We start from the raw sequence: 19295 nt of genomic DNA on the forward strand, positions 1-19295 counted from the left end.
GGTTGTAAACAAGAATTGAAATGATCTAAGATTGTGATTTCCCCTATTGTCGGAATCCTTTCCGCTACGTTTCCTATAAACTTGCCTAAGTCTTCTCTAACGATCATGAGCACTCTAACTGTCGTAACTCTCTCCCTAGTAATTACCACAATTTACTAGACATATTCTCCCGAATTACACTAGCTGGCATTAAGTACAGCTCACTCAGATCGTACCAAGGTTTCGTTATCCCTAATCCCACCTTTAAATATCCGTATTGATCCCTTATATACGTTTAGGAGTGATGTTGTTCAACAACTACCTAAATATGCACTCTCTCCCGAGTAATACATACTAAATAGGCACAGCTGATTGAAGGGACCTTCAATCAACCACAAGAATAATATAGTTGAACAAATAGAGAAAATGCTACGGCAAATCTATATTAACGTAACAAGAAAATCATCCTTCAATAGGTTCCATCAAAACCCTAGATTAGAATTTTAGCTACTCATACTCATAGTAACAATATCCCAAATATTTTGCATAATTAAAATACAGAGTAAAGATGAAAAGATGTAGAAATAATGATTCTAACTCCAAGGGGTGATTCCACCAGCTCTTCATGCCTCTAGCTGCCCAAAAACGTGGCTGCTGGAAAAAAAAAACCCACTCCAAGTGGTGTTTTTAGGTCTATTTATATGTGTAGAAGAAACCCTAAATGTGTGGGCCGAGTCTTAGTCAAACCCGGAACGAATTACGTCTTCAAAAGTTGGATTGGACTTGGCCTCAGGCCTAACGTCGCCAGCCTAACGCATGGAATTTGGCTGACCTCGCCAGGCTAAAGCCTGGACTTAGGTTGGCCTAGCCAGGTTAAAGCCTGGTCCAGCCTGGCGTTAGGCTGGCCTCGCCAAGCTAAAGCCTAGTCCAGCCTGGCTTTAGGCTGGCCTCATCAGGCTAAAGCCTGGTCCAGCCTGGCCTTTGGCTGGCCTCGCCAGGTCTCTCTTTTTTATTGTTCTCGAGCACACTTTCAACGTTTAAGTATCCATTTTTGCTCTACTTTCATATTCAATTCACCTACACATAAAATAGACTCCATTATGCACAAATAAAGTGTAATTTATCATTAAAGCATGTAAAATGCAAGGCACATAATGTACAAAACTATGGAATTATAGCCACACATCAATACCCCACAATAAACATTGCTCTTCCTCGAGCAATCAAACTACACTTATAGATACGACCTTTAAAAGCAATTCTCCTAACTCATTACACCAAGAATTTTTAAAATAGTTTAAGCACACAAGTGTGACATCCTCGCCTCAAGATTCGACTCACAAATACCATGCCTTATTCACAATTCACTTACTTACTCTAACATGGATGTCAACAACATTACCTTTCCTATATGAATCACGTGCCCTCACACAACAAAAGAGATTAGTTCCACACATAATAAATTTTAAGACCGTAGGAACTCAAGATAGAAAGAATTCACTCGCTCTCAGAAAAAACATTCATATGCTACAAAAGATGCACCATAGGCTTGCCCGTAGTGTAATACTCTACTAATCGAGTTCATTCAGTCTAAGATCAAGTAGGACTTTCATTGGTTGTAATGTAGGCTGCGGGTCGGGTAGGATACATTTGGATATGAGTGACTACACCTCCCTTAAGCACTTTAATACATATACTTTAACACACATCCCATACTTATGTCAAACCATAACTTTCCACCTTCACTTCAATTTATATTCCCCATATTTCTTTAAGCATAATTACATTAAGAGTCTCCACTTTTCAAAGAATATTCTTTTTCCCAGCAATGCAACTATTTTATTTTTTTTGATTCAAGCGGCTCTTACTTTTTTAAAACAGTTTACCTTTCTCCTTATTTCATTAGTTCCACTCAAAAATCAAACCAATCACCCCACACTTTAACTTTTACAAAGTTCATAACAATTCGAGTGCTCATTAGAGGTGAAAAGGTTCAAATCTTGTAGTGTGGTTGCCAAAGAAACAAGATTACAGGCTCAAAGGGGTTAACTACGTTACATAACTTTTAGGTGGGTAAACTATATATATTTGGCTAAACAAAGAAACGCCTATATCACTTCTCAAACTGAACAAGACAACTATTTTGCTTTGCACACACACGGGATAAGTTCTAGTCATTAAATGCAATGCACAGAATACATAAAAAACTCACACACGCATGGCACATAGCTCACTCAAGATTGGTTTCATTGAGACACTCCAGTCAAAGCAGTTAAGCAAAATTAGGAATCTAAGATTTAAGGTACTTATGCGAGAGTCAAAAATTGAGCCTAAGCGTCACAACCATAATACTAACTATTCTCAAGGCATAACAAAGCTAAGATATATTGCTACAATTAAATGCATAGCTTCGTGGTTCCTACTCCTAAAAAGTAAAACTAACTACGCCCGGTTCAACTAAAAGCCCCTGGAAAAGAACCGCGGCCCAAAACAAAACCAAGGGGGAATTACTACACTACCTGCACAAAAAAAAAATCTTTTTGGTATTTTTTTTTGACTTACTTCCCTCAAGAAAACAGTCCGGGAGATCCATCGTCGGGATGAGTCCAATTCTTTTTTTTTTAAGCCAAATCAATTACTAAACTACTAAAACACATACTAAAACATTTAACACTAAATAACTAAATGACTAAAATTAACCATGTACAAGTCCCCACCCCACACTTAGATCATGCATTGTCCTCAGTGCATGCACAAAATGATAAAACACGAAAAAATGAGTAGGGTGTGAAGAAACTCCCTGATCAAGCAACGTCTTCATCCTCTGACACTCTCCACTCCTCATCATGTTCATCCTCCTCCTCCTCCTCATCATCTCTCTCACCATCTGACTGCTCTGGCTCAGCTTCAGACTGCTCCGGTATGTTGATATCTTCATCATTGGGGAGTCTGTATCCATCTCCTAACCCAACCAGCTACTGGGCATGAGCATTGAGCGGGTACCGGTGCTCCAATTCAGTCCTCTCCTCAAATGTGGCCTGTCGACCTCCTATCCTTAGCTGCAAATCCATCATCCCATAGAGATGGGCCATAAAACTATCATCCCGAGCGTTGCGCTCGGTACTTGTCAACGATGTCATGGCAGTCTCTTCTTTCATTCGGAGGCTAGTGATGTCTGTTTGTCGTAGGGGCTGATCAATGGTTTGGTCAAACTCTGGATCCTCCTCAACCTCCTCGTGTCTTAAGTACTGAGTTAGAAAATTGGCAAATGGCATTCGATCGATCTTTTTACTCGTTCTGACTACAGACATCTGGTAGCGGATCAGATGACCCATATTTACCCTTTGACCCGTCATGAGGAAGTATAGTACACAGGTCCTCTCACGACTAATGAGTGTGCCATGATTGCATGGTAGGAGCCGTGCATTTATCCGTATAAGCCACACTTGAGCCTCCGCCCTTATCTTTTTCTTGGGAAACCTCTTGTGCCGATTAGTTATCTTATCCCGGACCCATGCTGCCGTAGCATCGGCACCACAAAGCATGTGTCACAACTCTCTGTATTTAGGCCGGCGAATGAAGTGGTCCAATGGCTCCACAGGAACATCCAGAGCACCTAAGAAGTTACATATGGTCGTAGGTGAAAAATCTATTAATCGTCCACAAATCGGCACCAGCTGTTCAGTACTCTACGGATCAAAGCCTGCATAGAATTCTCGTACTAAGTTGAAATTAATATTCCCTGTGTTCTTGAATACATAGCTCAACCCCATATCATGAATGCCCCTCCAAATTGCCGGATACTTTGCTTTCAAGCTGCGTTCATTGATAGCTGCTTTCGGGTGTACATGTTTAGGCCTACAACGCCTGTACCAATCCTTAGTGTGTGGTGGTATGTTTTTGATGCCAAACTCCCGTTGGCCTTGTGGTTGTTGACGCATAGCTGCTATAGCTGCCACAGCTTGTACTCCACTTAGATTGGAGGTAGCTTCCCCCCCTTTTCTCTTCTTTGGAGGAGGTGCTGAGGTCGCCTTTAATTTAGCCGGCGCAGTGGAAGTAGCCTTGGCTTTGCCTGTGTCTTTTCTGGGAGGCATCGTTGTTCCTACACAAATAAGCAGTATTTAGATAAAACTGCATTACATATTACACACAAAACTTTTCCCGACTTTCCGAGGTTACTCAGACTTTACCTCATCTTTTCTTAATATTAGAATCAAAGAAGAATACATGGGCTACCCGCGAGCCACCCCACACTTAAGATTTTATCATGGTGTATGACTTCATAACACTAGTCTATTAATCCCGGGGACTCAGGCTCCAATGGGAACAAGGAATGCCATTGAGACATTATATCAAACACTTAACATGCATTAGTGCCATGGGATTTCTTATGGACATGAGGGATTTCCTCATCCTCCCAAATCGGCTTGGGGGTTCCGTACTACTACATGTTTTCATAATCGCAGCACCATTCCTATGGGGTTTCATGGTGTTGGGGCACACAAACTCAAAACCACAATGAAGAACAACCACCAATTTTTGTGTGTAAATTACCTGTACCACTCTCGAAATTACAAAGTAAAGAGATTAAATCATACCTTTGAAGCTTTTGAGAGGAAGAAGCTGCCTGAGAATTTCTGATTAGTGTGAAAGAATAGCAAGACTAAACTTGACTTCAATGGGGATGGGGGAGACCAATATGGCAATGTGATGTTGAGTGTTTGTGGGTGAGGGCAATTCATGCAGTGTTTTTGGTTGAGAGCAACGTTGATGAGAAGATGTGTGTGCATGTGAATTTCTTTTCTAAAGCTTGATGTGTTTTTGGTTTAAGTGAGGTTAGGGTTATATGTATTGTGTTCAGTGTTTAGGGCGTGTAATGTGAGGAGGTTCGGTTAAAATAACGTAAACTGGGCCGAAATAACTTACCTGGCGTCGCCTGGCCCAGTACCTAGCGTTAGCCCGGCGTCACCAGCCTAAGGCCAGGCAGACCCTGGCATTAGCCAGGTGTCGCCAGCCTAAGGCCTGGCAGACCCTGGCATTAGCCAGGCGTCACCAGCCTAAGGCCAGGCTGGCAGACCCTAGCGTTAGCCAGGCATCTCCAGCTCCAGCTCCTGGTGTCCGTAAGGTGATGCTGAAACCCTATTCGACTTGCCCAGATCGCCTGCAAACTTGTTAGTACTTAAAAACAAAACAAAAAAAAGGAAAAATTCTAACTACACTAAAAAAATCAACTACGAATTGGGTTGCCTCCCAACGAGCGCCTGATTTAACATCGTGGCACGAAGCAGATAATTGCACTTAAGGCTCGCTTAACCTTGGTGGCTCGAACAAATGAGTGACCAACACTACCTTCACATCTTCCATGCCCAAATAATGTTTTAACTGCCCATTGATTCTAAACGTGTGAGAGTCATTTCATGCAGCAATCTCTATGGCTCCGGTGGAGTGAATCTCCACCACACTATATGGTCCCGACCATCGTGACTTTAACTTGCCCGGGAATAACCTCAACCTCGAGTTGTATAACAATATCTTATCTCCGGGTTTAAAACTCCACTCAAGAATATTTTTATCATGCATTATTTTCATTCTCTCCTTGTATAATCTTGTGCTCTCAAAAGCGTGGTAACGGAAATTCATCAAGCTCGTGCAGCTCTGTGACTCTACTTGTGCCCGCAGCTTCTATATCAAGATTCAACTGTCGCAGTGCCCATAAAGCTCTATGCTCCAACTCTACTGGTAGGTGACATGCCTTCCCAAATACCAATTTATATGGCGTCATACCAATCGGAGTTTTGAAAGCGGTACGATAGGCCCAGAGTGCATCATCTAACTTTCTTGCCCAATCCGTTCTTATAGCATTCACAATCTTTGTCAAAACACTCTTTATCTCTCTGTTCGACACTTCTACTTGCCCACTCATTTGTGGATGATATGGGGTGGAAACTTTGTGACGTACACCATACTTTTCTAACAGCTTTGCGAAGGATCGATTATAGAAGTGAGTGCCTCCGTCACTGATTATCGCCCTTGGAGTGCCAAATCGGGTGAATATGTTCTTTCTCAAAAAACCAATTACTCCCTTAGCATCATTTGTCGGGAGCGCTGCAGCCTCCACCCATTTCGACATGTAGTCCACAACTCTGAGTATGTATTTGTTGCTATATGAGCTGACGAAAGGCCCCATGAAATCGATTCCCCACACGTCAAACACTTCTACCTCTTGAATTGGGTTCATAGGCATTTCATGTCGGCGGGAAATATTCCCAGTTCGTTGGCATTCATCACAACCTTTCACCCATAAGTGTGCATCCTTGAACATTGTCGGCCAGTAGAAGCCCAATTCCAGCACTTTCGTGGCGGTCCTTACTCCTCCGAAGTGGACACCATATGGTGATGCATGACAAGCCTGCAAAACAGAAGATTGGTCTATTTCAGGGATACATCTCCGGATCATGTTATCAACACAAATTCTGAACAAGTAAGGCTCATCCAATTAATACATGTGACAGTCACGAAAGAACTTTTTCTTTTGAACAGAGGAAAGGTCATAGGGAATAATACCGCTTGCCAGGTAGTTTGCAATGTCTGCATACCATGGCGCTTCCTCCAATATCACTGATAGCAATTGTTCATTTGGGAATGTCTCGGTTATATCTTATACCTCGACTTTCTTTTCAGCTCCCTCCAACCTTGAAAGGTGGTCTGCCACTTGGTTTTCTGCACCTTTTCAATCGCGTATCTCCAAATCAAATTCTTGTAGCAAAAGAACCCAACGGATCAAGCATGGCTTTGACTCCTTCTTTGCTATCAGGTACCTAAGTGTTGCATGGTCAGTATAAACAATCACTTTTGAACCAATCAAATAAGACCTGAATTTATAGAATGCAAACACCACAGCCAACATCTCTTTCTCAGTCACGGTATAATTGAGTTGTGCACCGCTTAGCGTTCTGCTTGCATAGTAAATTGGGTGAACCAGTTTGTCCTTCCGCTGCCCCATAACTGATCCTATAGCATAGTCACTCGCATCACACATGAGCTCAAATGGTTGTTCCTAGCTGGGTGCAATGATGATTGGTGCAGTCGCCAGTCTCCTTTTCAGCTCCTCAAAGGCTAACCTGCAGTCATCAGAAAATACAAAAGAATGATCCTTTTCAAGGAGTTTACATAAGGGGTAAGCAATTTTAGAGAAATCCTTTATAAATCGCGTGTAGAACCCGGCGTGCCCAAGGAAACTTCTTACTGCCTTAACTGAAGTGGGCGGTGGCAACTTCTCAATCACCTCAACCTTAGCATGGTCAACTTCAATACCCTTACTGGACACTCGATGCCCCAACACTGTACCTTCTTGTACCATAAAATGGCACTTCTCCCAGTTCAACACTAAATTTGTCTCCACACACCTTTTTAACACTCTTTTTAAATTGTGCAGACAGTCTTCAAATGAATCCCCCACCACAGAGAAATTATCCATAAAGACTTCCATAATATCTTCAACCATGTCAGTGAATATGGCTAGCATACACCTCTGAAAGGTGGCCGGTGCATTGCATAGGCCAAACAACATTCTCCGAAAGGCAAAGATGCCATACGGGCAAGTGAATGATGTCTTCTCTCTATCCTCAGGGGCTATGGAAATCTGATTGTACCCCGAATATCCATCCAAAAAGCAAAAGTGAGACCTCCCTGCCAGTCTATCCAACATTTGGTCAATGAATGGTAAAGTAAAATGGTCTTTCCGAGTGGCTGTGTTCAGTTTTCTATAATCCATACAAATTCGCCAACCCGTAATTGTACGAGTTGAGATCAACTCATTATTATCATTGGGCACTACAGTCATTCCACCCTTCTTTGGCACACACTGAACTGGGCTAACCCAGTTACTGTCAGAGATTGGGAAGATGATTCCCTCATCTAACCACTTGATCACTTCTTTCTTCACCACTTCTTTCATGTTGGGGTTTAGCCTTCTTTGATGTTCTCTAGAAGGTTTGTGCCCATCTTCCAATAGAATCTTATGCATACAAAATGTCGGGCTGATCCCCCTAATATCTGCAATGGTCCAGCCAATTGCAGTCTTGCATTCCATTAATACCTACAAAAGTTATTCTGCCTGCACATCTAACAAGTTGGATGAGACAATAACAGGTAAAGTGGATTTAGGTCCCAAGAAAGCGTACCTAAGATGATGAGGTAACGGTTTTAGTTCCAACTGCGGTGGCTCTTCAATTGACGGCTTAGCTGGAGGTATTTTTCTTTCTTCTAAGTGTAAGGGCTCAAATTCGAGCTCTCTTTTCCAGTACCCTCGCCCTTCAAGGGCCAAAACCCACTCTGCCAAGTTTTCACCATTCATTTCTTCTAAGTTCATGAGGCATGCTGCTAGAGGGTCTTTTGCATTCAGAGTCTCATCTTCCTCCTCCAAGATCACATCCACAGCTTCTATCAGAGAGCAGTTAGCAAACTCACTGGGTCGTCGCATAGATTTCTGCACATTAAATGTTATCTCTTCATCGTTCAATCTCATCTTTAGCTCTCCGGTTTCACAATCAATTAGGGCTCTACCAGTGGCCAAGAATGGCCTTCCCAAAATTATGGGAATCTCCTCGTCAACCCGGCAGTCTAAAATGATAAAATCTGCTGGGAAAACAAACTTCCCCACCCGTACTAATACGTCATCAAGGATACCAGAGGGCCTCTTCACTGTCCGGTCAGCCAGCTGTAACAACATAGATGTGGGTCTAGCTCTTCCAATGCCTAACCTTTTGTAGATAGTCAAGGGCATCCAGTTTATGCTTGCCCCTAAATCACAAAGTGCCTTAGCAAACACATAGTTGCCTATTGTACATGGGATTGTGAAACTCCCTGGATCAGATAACTTCTCAGCTATGGGTCTTGTCACAACAGCACTACATGTCTGAGTCAGTGTAACCGTGGCCAAGTCTTAAAAGTCGAACTTACGAGACATCAAGTCCTTCATCATTTTTGCATAACCAGGCATCTCCTTTAAGGCATCAATCAATGGAATGTTTACCTGAATTTGCTTCAATATCTCCAAGAATTTCTTATATTGCTCATCATTTTTATATTTGGCCAATCTTTGGGGGAAGGGTGCTGGAGGCCGCTTCTTTAATGTGGTTTGATTTTGAACTTGCTCTGGCACTGTTTCTATTGCCTTCTCTTGCTCTGACTCAGTTTCCTTCGTGACTTCTTTTTCTTTGCTTGTTTCGGCTGGCGCATGTTGTACCGTCACCTCTGTTAACCCTGTTGAGTCATCTATCTCGATGGGTATAGGCACAAGTGTTTCAGTAAACCGGCTTTCGCGAGCCATCTCTTGCTCTAGATCTAGGTCTCTACCATTTCGTAGACTCACTGCCATAAGCTGTTTCGGGCCCTGTTCTTTTGGATTAACTTGTGTATCTGTAGGTAATGCCCCTTGGGGACGATTGTTTAGGGCCATAGAAATTTGTCCTAATTGAATATCAATACACTTTATCACTGATTCATGCGAGTCTACCCTCTGTTGCATTTTTCCTGTGGACCCAATCAATTGTTGCAGCATTCCCTCAAGTTTAGTAAACCCATCCTCTGGTCTCATAATCTGTTGTTGTTGAGATTGTTGATAAGTCAGCTGTTGATTTTGATGGATGTAGCCCTGTTGCCTTTGGTAAGGCGCAACTTGACTCATTGGTCGTATAGCTCCAGGATTGTTGTTGTTATTGTACTACTGTTGTGCTGGTCTATATTGTTGATTATGTTGACCCCAATTCAGACCACCTTGCCTCTGTCTCCCATAGTTGGCTACATAGTTCATATCTTCATGATATTGCTGGTTGTCGCCTTCCGCACTCCACGAGCAAACATATGGTTGGTTAATGCATGGTGTACATAAGCCCCCATTAGTTGTGTCAACTATGTGAATCTGCTGCCTATGGCCTGATTCATCAATCTTTTTGGTGAGGATACTCATTTGTGTCATTAAAGTTGCCACATTCTCAGCTATGGAGTTGTTTGGGTCCAACTCCACTGAGTGAACTACCGGAGTGATAGTGGAGGCTCTAGTCATCCATCCTGAGTTTTATGCCATCTTATCAAGTAGGATCTTGCATTTTGGGAATGTTTTACTTAGAAATGCTCCACATGCTGAAGCATCAACATTGGCCTTTAAGCTATCAGCCAGTCCCATGTAGAATCTCTACCCCAACATCTGATATGGAATACCATGATGTGGACACTTAACCATCATGCCCTTGAACCTCTCCCATGTTTCTTGTAGTGATTCTGTTGATCTCTGCCTATAGCTTAATATATCATCAATCTGTTGGGCAGTTTTATTTGGTGGGTAGAATTTGTTCAAAAATTGCTTGACTAATTCCTCCCAAGTAGTGATGGAATTTATGGGGAGTGAATTAAGCCAAGTCTGAGCTTCTCCTATCAGTGAGAATGGGAACAACAAAAGCTTTATTGCATCTGGTGTTACGTTAGGTTGCCTTTGCATTAAACATATTGACATGAAATTCTTCAAGTGCTACTGAGGATCTTCAATGTGTGACCTTGAGAATAGTCCCTTGTTATGCAACAAATGTAGCATGTTATTTGTGATTTGGAATGATTCTGCTTGTATCTGAGGGACTGCAATTGCGGTTGCCAGATTATCGGCGGTGGGTTGTGCCCAATCATATAATGTTGTTTCTGGTACAAGAGGCACCACACCCCGAATGTTTGGTTCATTCTCATTGTTTCTGTTGTTTATTGGATTTTCTATTCCGTCCGCCATGTTTGATTCGATTTGTTCTCTCGAGTTTCGTTGTTGTTTGCTTCTCTTGTTTGCACGATTTAGTGCCTTGAAAACTTTCTCAGGATCTGATATCGCTTCAAGCAATTCATCAGTTCTTGAGGAATTCCTAGGCATGCACCTGTAACGTCCAATACTACAAACGTTAAAATTTCAATGTATTTGGTTTAAAATGGGAAAATTGACTGCACTAAGAATTCTAGCACTTCTTTTAGCTGTAATTAATACTCCGTGAGCATATAACTTTAACAAAAGATGGATATTGGAGGAAGGAATTTTGAGAGGCTGCTGTTACATAACTTTAACATTATCACTCAATGATATTGGAGAATATCAAGAATAGGTCATTTGATGCACTGCATGAACTTTGGCCAAATCACTCAGGGGCCGAAGTTCATGCTGAGGTGCCAGACCACTTGAACCTTCATTTCTGAAGGCTATATGGGTTCTCTCAAACAATGATAAAAAGAATCTTCTTAAATGGAATCTAAAATCTGTTATCTAAAGAATTCATAGGCAAAGGTAGATATTGGACTCATCTCAAACTTGATAGTACCGGCGAAGGTTTTGAACTAATCGTGTTGACATCAAGCTGCAAACTTCTTACTGAGAAGGGGTGTAGAAGAAAGGTAGAGGCCCTTGGGTTGAACAATCACAAGCAATGAAAGTAATCAATGAAGTGCATTACCAATAAGTATATCAGTCATTAACATAAGTTATGGGTGGCATGTGGGCTGGGCCGGGCCCTGAACGGGCCAAGTGGGTCAGTCCAAACGATCCATGTCCCTAACTAAACGGGCCAAACGGTCATTTTCTAGGAACCGGCCGCAAACTTATAGTTCCGGGCTAAACGGGCCGGGCCGGTGGGTTAAACGGGCTAAGTGGGCCCAACGGCTAAAATATTATTTTTTTTAAAAAAAAATTAGAATTGAAATTAGAGACAAAAAGATGCAAAAAAAATATCTAAGGCAATGCCTTGTAAATTTTATTATAGAACTGTGACATAAACTTTTCAATTAAAAATTTAAAGATAAAAATATTGCAAAGAGATATTCAAAGCAATGTCTTGTAATTTTATTATAGCATTAAAAAAAATACGTCAATATCTTTTTTAGTCTTCCTCCCCATATGGAATGAGCACAAAAAGGTGCTAATACCACCATTGAGAAGAAAAAGAAACTAATCAAGATGTGCCAAAATACAAGTTACATAATACATACTAATTTTTATTCATACAAGTTACATGGTATCTCTTACAAACTTCATAAATCCTTCAAGGTTCGGAGGAATTTCCGTTGGGGATGGCGAAAAAGTAGCTTGGTCATTGTCGCTTCCATTGTTGGGCGAAGCAGCATCCTCCGCAAGTTCAGCTAGCAGTTCTTCATAAGTTTCGTCTTCCTCTGGTTGTGATTCAGCAAGTCCAAAATTTCTTCTTTTCAAACGGATCCAATCTCTAAAAAGTACTGATTTTTCCAAGTTCTCCCTCATAGATACTCTATAATCACCGAGTTGAAATCTTGCTTGACTAAAAGCGCTCTCTGAATCCACTGTTGAAGCTTGAATAGTTAAAATGCCTCGGACCATGCTTGAAAGAACCGGAAAGTATTTTTCTTTGTCTTTCCACCATTGCAAAATATTAAAGGAGCCGTCGGGATTCACTTCCTCAATTCCCTGCGATAAATAAACTTCAAGCTCATTTAGTTGTGAAAAATCACTACTACTATAACCTTGCGAACCCCTAAACCCCGCCCAAGCACTAAGTGCTCTTACTCCCGCAGTTCTTTTAGATGATTGAGAATGAGAAGAAGAAGGAGTTGGAACATTTGGACTAGCATGATTTAATGCAACTTGATAAGCATTATAAATAGTTTGAGCATTTATTCTAATTAAGGCTATTGCTTTCGGAAGTTCAGACAACTCATCATCTTTAAGTGCTAAATCATTATAAAGAGTTTCGTATAAAAATTGAGGATCTCCTAATTTCATACAAGGATTTAACAAAGCAACAACACCATAAATAGGGGAAATAGGAAAAAATATTTTTTAAAACTTTTTTCTCATAGAATCAATAGCAAGTTGATAATTTTCCCCACCCTCTGAAAAATAAGCAAATAAATTTGCAAGTTCTGCAATATAAACTAAACAGTTAGAAATAGTAGGATAATATTACCCAGAAAATTTATTTGTAGCAATATGAAATTTTTCTAAAAAATCAACAAGCATTTTAATATTAGCTCAATCCTCATTCATAAGGTGCTCATCATCATCACTTACATGTGCATTAAACGTTGAGTTTATGGGGTTTCTTTATTCATATGCAACAACAAAACTTTCATACATGTAATTCCATCTAGTTGGACAAGGTGTAGTAACATTTCTTTCTCTTAGGCCAAATTCATCGCATCTTTTAAAATATTCTCTAAGTCTACTTCTACGGTTTGAATAAAAGGCCAGTTAAGATACATTTTAACCTTTTGAATTTCAATATTTAAAATTCTCATACCATCACCCACAATTAAATAGTAAATATGACAAATACATATAACATGAAAAATGTTACTAAATGCAGGATTTAGCGTAGTGGTAAGCAATGCTATATTATTTGTGTTACTAGTATCATTATCTATTGAAACTGACATTATTGTATCAGTAATGCAAAAATATCTATAAATATCCGTAATTATGGTAGCAATAAACTACCCTGTGTGACGTGAATTAATTATTCTATAAGCAATTATGCGCTTTTGCATTATCCAACCTTCATTAATCCAATCAATGGTAACAGTAAGATAATCACAGTCGTTGCCACTTCTACCAATATTAGTTGTAATAGCAACACAACAATTTATATGAGTAAATAAATAACGCAAATATTATTCATTTTCATGCTTATATTTATAAATATCGCTCTTTACGGTTGTGCGAGGAAAACCTTTATAAGTAGGATTATAAATTTTTGTAATATAATGCACAAATTTAGGGTAAGAAGGAAAACTATAGGGTAAGCATATAACAGTTACCATTTTTGCTAATTCTTCCCAATTTTTTTTTTGGATCATAATATAAAATACCACCGGTAACAGTGTTAATTCCCGATTGAAATAGTTTTGACCCGGTACTAGGGTCAGCCTGAGTAGGACTAGGTACACTTTTTCCCTCGGCCAAAGCTTTCAGACGTTTATATCTGATTCTATCTTGAGGGTGTTTTTTTATGTGTCTAGCCAAAGTCTCCCCCCCCGGAGTGCAATAATTCATGGTCTAATTGTTCACCGGTTGCAATATTATGGCAAAATAGACTCTCGATAAATTATAATAAACTATTATTGCTATCAAGAATAGCAGGTGTAGGACGGATATGGGGTTTGGTTTGGGGAGCCGGGGGCAGGGGAAGAGGAACAGCATGACCACTAGATTCGTCACTCATGGATTTTCCCTTATTTTTACAAAATAATTTTTTTAAGGAAGCCATTTTAATTAATCAAGTAATAGCAAATAAATAAAACAAACAAAACTATAATATTAAAACTTAAGAGTTGGAATGAGTTTACCGAATTGACGAACAACTTGTTGAAAATTGATTATCGTTGAAGACTTGAAGACTTCAATTCACCAACTTCACAATTTTTTCACAAATTGTAACAATAAAGTAAGCAATAGTAGCAAGTATAGAAGAAAATTAGAGAGAGATTGTGATAGATTGATATTGATTTTGTAAGAAAAATGAAAGAATAAGGGGGTATTTATAGTTAAAAATAGAAAAAAAGTGCAATTATAAAAAGTTTGGGGTTAAAACAAAGTTTGGGGAGGGGTAGGGGGTTAAATGGCTATTTTGTAAATAGACAACGACTATTTTTGACAGTCTAACGACTGTTTTTAAAATTTTTCAATTCTTTTTTAAATTTTATCGTTGGGACCGTTTGGCCCGCCAAGGGACCGGTCCCAAAGCACAGGACCGGCCCAGGACCGATTTGGCCAGCGGGACCGAGACCGGCCCACTTGCTACCCTTGTAGATCATACATATATCAATTCTCTTGAGATAAGGCTCGAGAGAAGCACCCATGAAATAAAGGTAATGTGTGAGAATTAGGTTATCACCTGCAAAAACTTCTTCCACCTGGAGAAGATGATGGATGTAACCAGATTTTCCAGAGTGACTGAAATCATCACGGCAGGGAAATAAGATTGCTTAGCTGACGAGGTACTGTCAAGGAGAAAGAGGTAAATGTCCGTTTTAGAGAACATAATGAAGTGATTGAGGAGGTAGTCTACTAGAAAATATCAAACAATCTTATAGCTGGACAATTGCAGTGACCTCATTAGGAAAGAGAAGTAGGTGTAGGTGCAGCCGGTTTATGAGAATGAGATGCCTGAAAGAATTGCATTTCTGAAAAAGTAGGGACTTTGAAAGAGTATTCTCACATTAAACTGATTTGAAGTTGGATAGAAACTGCAGGTGTTTTCTTCAATGCAGTAGGGAAGCAGCACAGATTATCAGATTAAAGCATTTGTTGGTTTATGCTTCAGCACATGGTTCAACCTGAAGAGAAATGAAAAGTTATCAAAATAGTCTTTCAAGTGCACGACAAAGTAACTTAATTACAAAAGTTCAAACGTATCACGACCCAAAAATCATTAGTCGTGATGGCACCTAACTCGACCCGCTAGGTAAGCCAACTAACAGTCAATACAATTCAAATGAAATTGTAGAAAAATAATGAAGAATTATCTGAACTTTTACAAATTTACTGATAGTACGATTCATGAGCTTCTAAGACTTACAATTTACACAGGTGATACAAATAATTACACGATCTGTTTGAGAGCTACATAAATAGATTAACAAAATCTAAAGCCACCATGGACAAGCAGCTATATCCGGAATGCACGAGCATCTTCAGGTCAGCTCCCGACATCATCAGCAGCTCCGGTTCGCAAATGCGAACACTACCTCGCAAATGCGGTAGTCGCATTTGTGACCAAACCATCGCAAATGCGATGAAACCAAAACAACACTCAAGGTTCTTACCAAGACACTCTGAAGCTAATCTGAAACTCACCCGAACCCCCGAGACTCCAAACCAAACACCCACACAAGTCTAAAAACATAACACAAATTCGCTCGCGCGACCAAATTGCCAAGATAATACTTAAAACTACGAATTGAGCACCAAATCAAACGAAATTTTTGAAGAAAACTTTAAAACTTCTATTTCAACAACCGGACGTCCGAATCACGTCAATCCAACTCCATTTCTTACCAAATTTGACGGACAAGTCATAAATATAGAAATGAACCTATACCGGGTTTCAGAACCAAAATATGGGCCCGATATCAATAATTTCAAACATCGGTCAAACCTTTAGATTCATTAAGCCTTTAAACATTCAAATTTTAACAAAATGCGATAACTCGAGCTAGGGACTTCCGAATTCGATTTTGGGCATACGCCCAAGTCCCAAATCACGATACAGACTCATCGGGACCGTCAAAACACGGATCCGATTTTTTTTGCTCAAAACATTAACCAAAGTAAACTCAAATGGGTTTTAAGGCAAAGATTTCATATTGTTATCACTTTTTAACATAAAAACTTTCCGGAAAAACACCCGGACTGTGCACGCAAATTGAGAAGGGCTAAAATGAGGTATTTGAGGCTTCGAAACACAGAATTAGGTTCTATAATATAAGATGACCTATCGGTTCATCACATAATACATCATGCGGGTATACTTGTGCCCTTAAACTACCGAGAAAAGTGCAAGTGCTCAAAACGACCAGTCAGGTTGTTACATCCTCCACCACTTAAACATACGTTCGTCCTCGAACGTGCCAGGAGTCATTCCAAAGCTATCAAATCACGGTGTAGCCTTACTATGCATATACTCGGGGGTGATCCCACGTCATCCTGCTCCATATAAGCCTGCCAATGCAACATAACTAGAGATCCTTACTTTAACCTTGGTCCTTAAACCTTAGAACCCAATCTCTAACATCATGAATTCATTACAAGACCCGAATCTCACATCTACACACTGTATAAACCTGAACAAGTTGTATTAGGTCATAATTATTAACCCAAGATGAAATCACACGGTACACCCCATTACTCAGACACTCACAACAGGAAATGCTGACCACCATTACTGCCCAAAAACAAATCTAGTTTCGGTAGCAAACCTCATATCGATAAGAGCCTCGTTCAAAACTTCCATACCCTGCCGATGATGAAAGAAACACGCATAACCTCTTAACCACTCATCTGATCAATAAGCCAAGAAACTCACTCGTCCGACCAGGGCCATTGCCCAAATCCTCAGTAGTATTTAGTAGTATTGTTCCAAACCTTCCTCATCCCAACCCCACTATGTCTTTCGTCATCCTCCTTCACCAATAGTGCTGTCTCAAGTCCTAATACATCTTTGCGGCACCCAAATGAATGGAATACCGCGAACTGTGGGCCTCCTCAAGAATCAACTCACGTAGCCCATCCACATTGGGCACACAAATCCGACCTTGTATCCAGAACACCCCATAATCTCTAATAGTAACATCCTTGGCATCATCGTGTTGAACCGTGTCCTTAAGGACAAGCAAATAGGGATCATCATACTGACGGTCTCTGATGCAATCATATAAGTAAGACCGAGAAATCACACAAGCTAGAACCTGACCAGGCTCCGAAATATCTAATCTCACGAACTGATTGTCCAAGGCATGAACATCTTATGCAAGCAATCTCTCATCAACAGGAATAAATGCAAGGCTACCCATACTCACCGCCTTTCTGCTCAAGGCATCGGCCACCACATTGGCCTTCACGGGGATGATAGAGAATGGTAATATCATAGTCCTTTAGCAGCTCTAACCATCTCCGCTACCTCAAATTCATATCCTTTTGTTTGAACAAGTGGTAAGTCTCTGATGATCCGTAAATACCTCACAAGACACACCATAGAGATAATGCCTTCAAATCTTCAATGCATGAAAGATGGATGCCAACTCCAAATCATGAACAAGGTAGTTCTTGTAATGAGGCTTCAACTAGCGCGAAGCATAAGCAATCACTCTACCCTCCTGCATCAAGACACACCCAATACCAATCTGAGAAGCATCGCAATACATTGTATAAGAGCCTGACGTTGAAGGCAAAACTAGAACTGGAGTTGTGGTCAAGGCAGTCTTGAGCTTCTAAAAGCTCTCCTCATACTTATCCGACCACCTGAATGGAGCACCCTTCTGGGTCAATTTAGTCAAAGGTACTGCAATGGATGAGAAACCCTCCATAAAGCGACGATAATATCCGGTCAAGCTGAGAAAACTCTGAATCTCAGTAGCTGAAGACGGTCTGGGCCAACTCTGAACTGCCTGTATCTTCTTTGGATCCACCTTAATCCCCTCACTGGACACCACGTGCCCTAAGAACGCCACCTAACTGAGCCAAAACTCACACTTGGAGAACTTGGCATAAAGCTTCTCCTCCCTCAACCTCTGTAGTACAATCCTCAAATACTGGGCATGCTCCTTCTGGCTAGGTGAGTACACCAGGATATCATCAATGAATACTATGAAAAACGAATCAAGATATGGATGAAATGAACTATTCATCACATGCATGAATGTTGCTGGGGCGTTGGTCAGCCCAAAGGACATCACAAGGAACTCATAATGACTGTAGTAGGTCCTGAATGTCGTCTTTAGAATATCCGAGTCCCGAATCTTCAACTGGTGATACCTAGATCTCAAATCGATCTTAGAGAACACCATTACTCTTTGAAGCTGGTCAAATAGATCATCAATATGCGGCCAATGATACTTGTTCTTGATTGTAACTTTGTTCAACTGTCTATAGTCGATGCACATCTGCATAGTACCATCCTTCTTCTTCAGAAAGCGAACCGGTGCACCCCAAGGCAAAATACTAGGCCTAATAAACCCCCTATCAAGAAGCTCTTGAAACTGCTCTTTCAATTACTTCAACTCTACTAGAGCCATTCGATATAGAGGAATAAAAATAGGCTGAGTTCCCGGCACCAAGTCAATACCAAAATCAATATCCTTGCCGGGTGGCATGCCCGACAGGTCTGCAGGAAACATATCCGGAAAATCTTGCACTACTGGAACAGACTCAGTAGTAGGAGTATTAGCACCAACGTCCCTAAAAATGGCCAAAAACGACAAACATCCCTTCCCAACCATCCGTTGGGCCTTCAGATAAGAAATTACCCTGTTGGGAACATAATATAGAAAACCTCTCCACTCAATCGTCGGTAATCACGGCATCACCAACATCACGATCTTTGTGTGACAATCCAGAATGGAATGACATGGAGACAACCAATACATATCCAAAATCACGTCAAAATTAACCATACTAAGCAATAAGAGATCAACTCTAGTTTTCAATTCCCCAATAGTCACCACACACGACCGATACATACGGTCTACAACAATAGTGTCGCCCACCGATGTAGATACATGAATAGGTGAGACTAAGGACTCACGGGGAATATCCAAATAAC

Source organism: Nicotiana tabacum, chromosome 17, assembly GCF_000715075.1.
Source record: "Nicotiana tabacum cultivar K326 chromosome 17, ASM71507v2, whole genome shotgun sequence".
In the NCBI taxonomy this organism is placed as follows: domain Eukaryota; kingdom Viridiplantae; phylum Streptophyta; class Magnoliopsida; order Solanales; family Solanaceae; genus Nicotiana; species Nicotiana tabacum.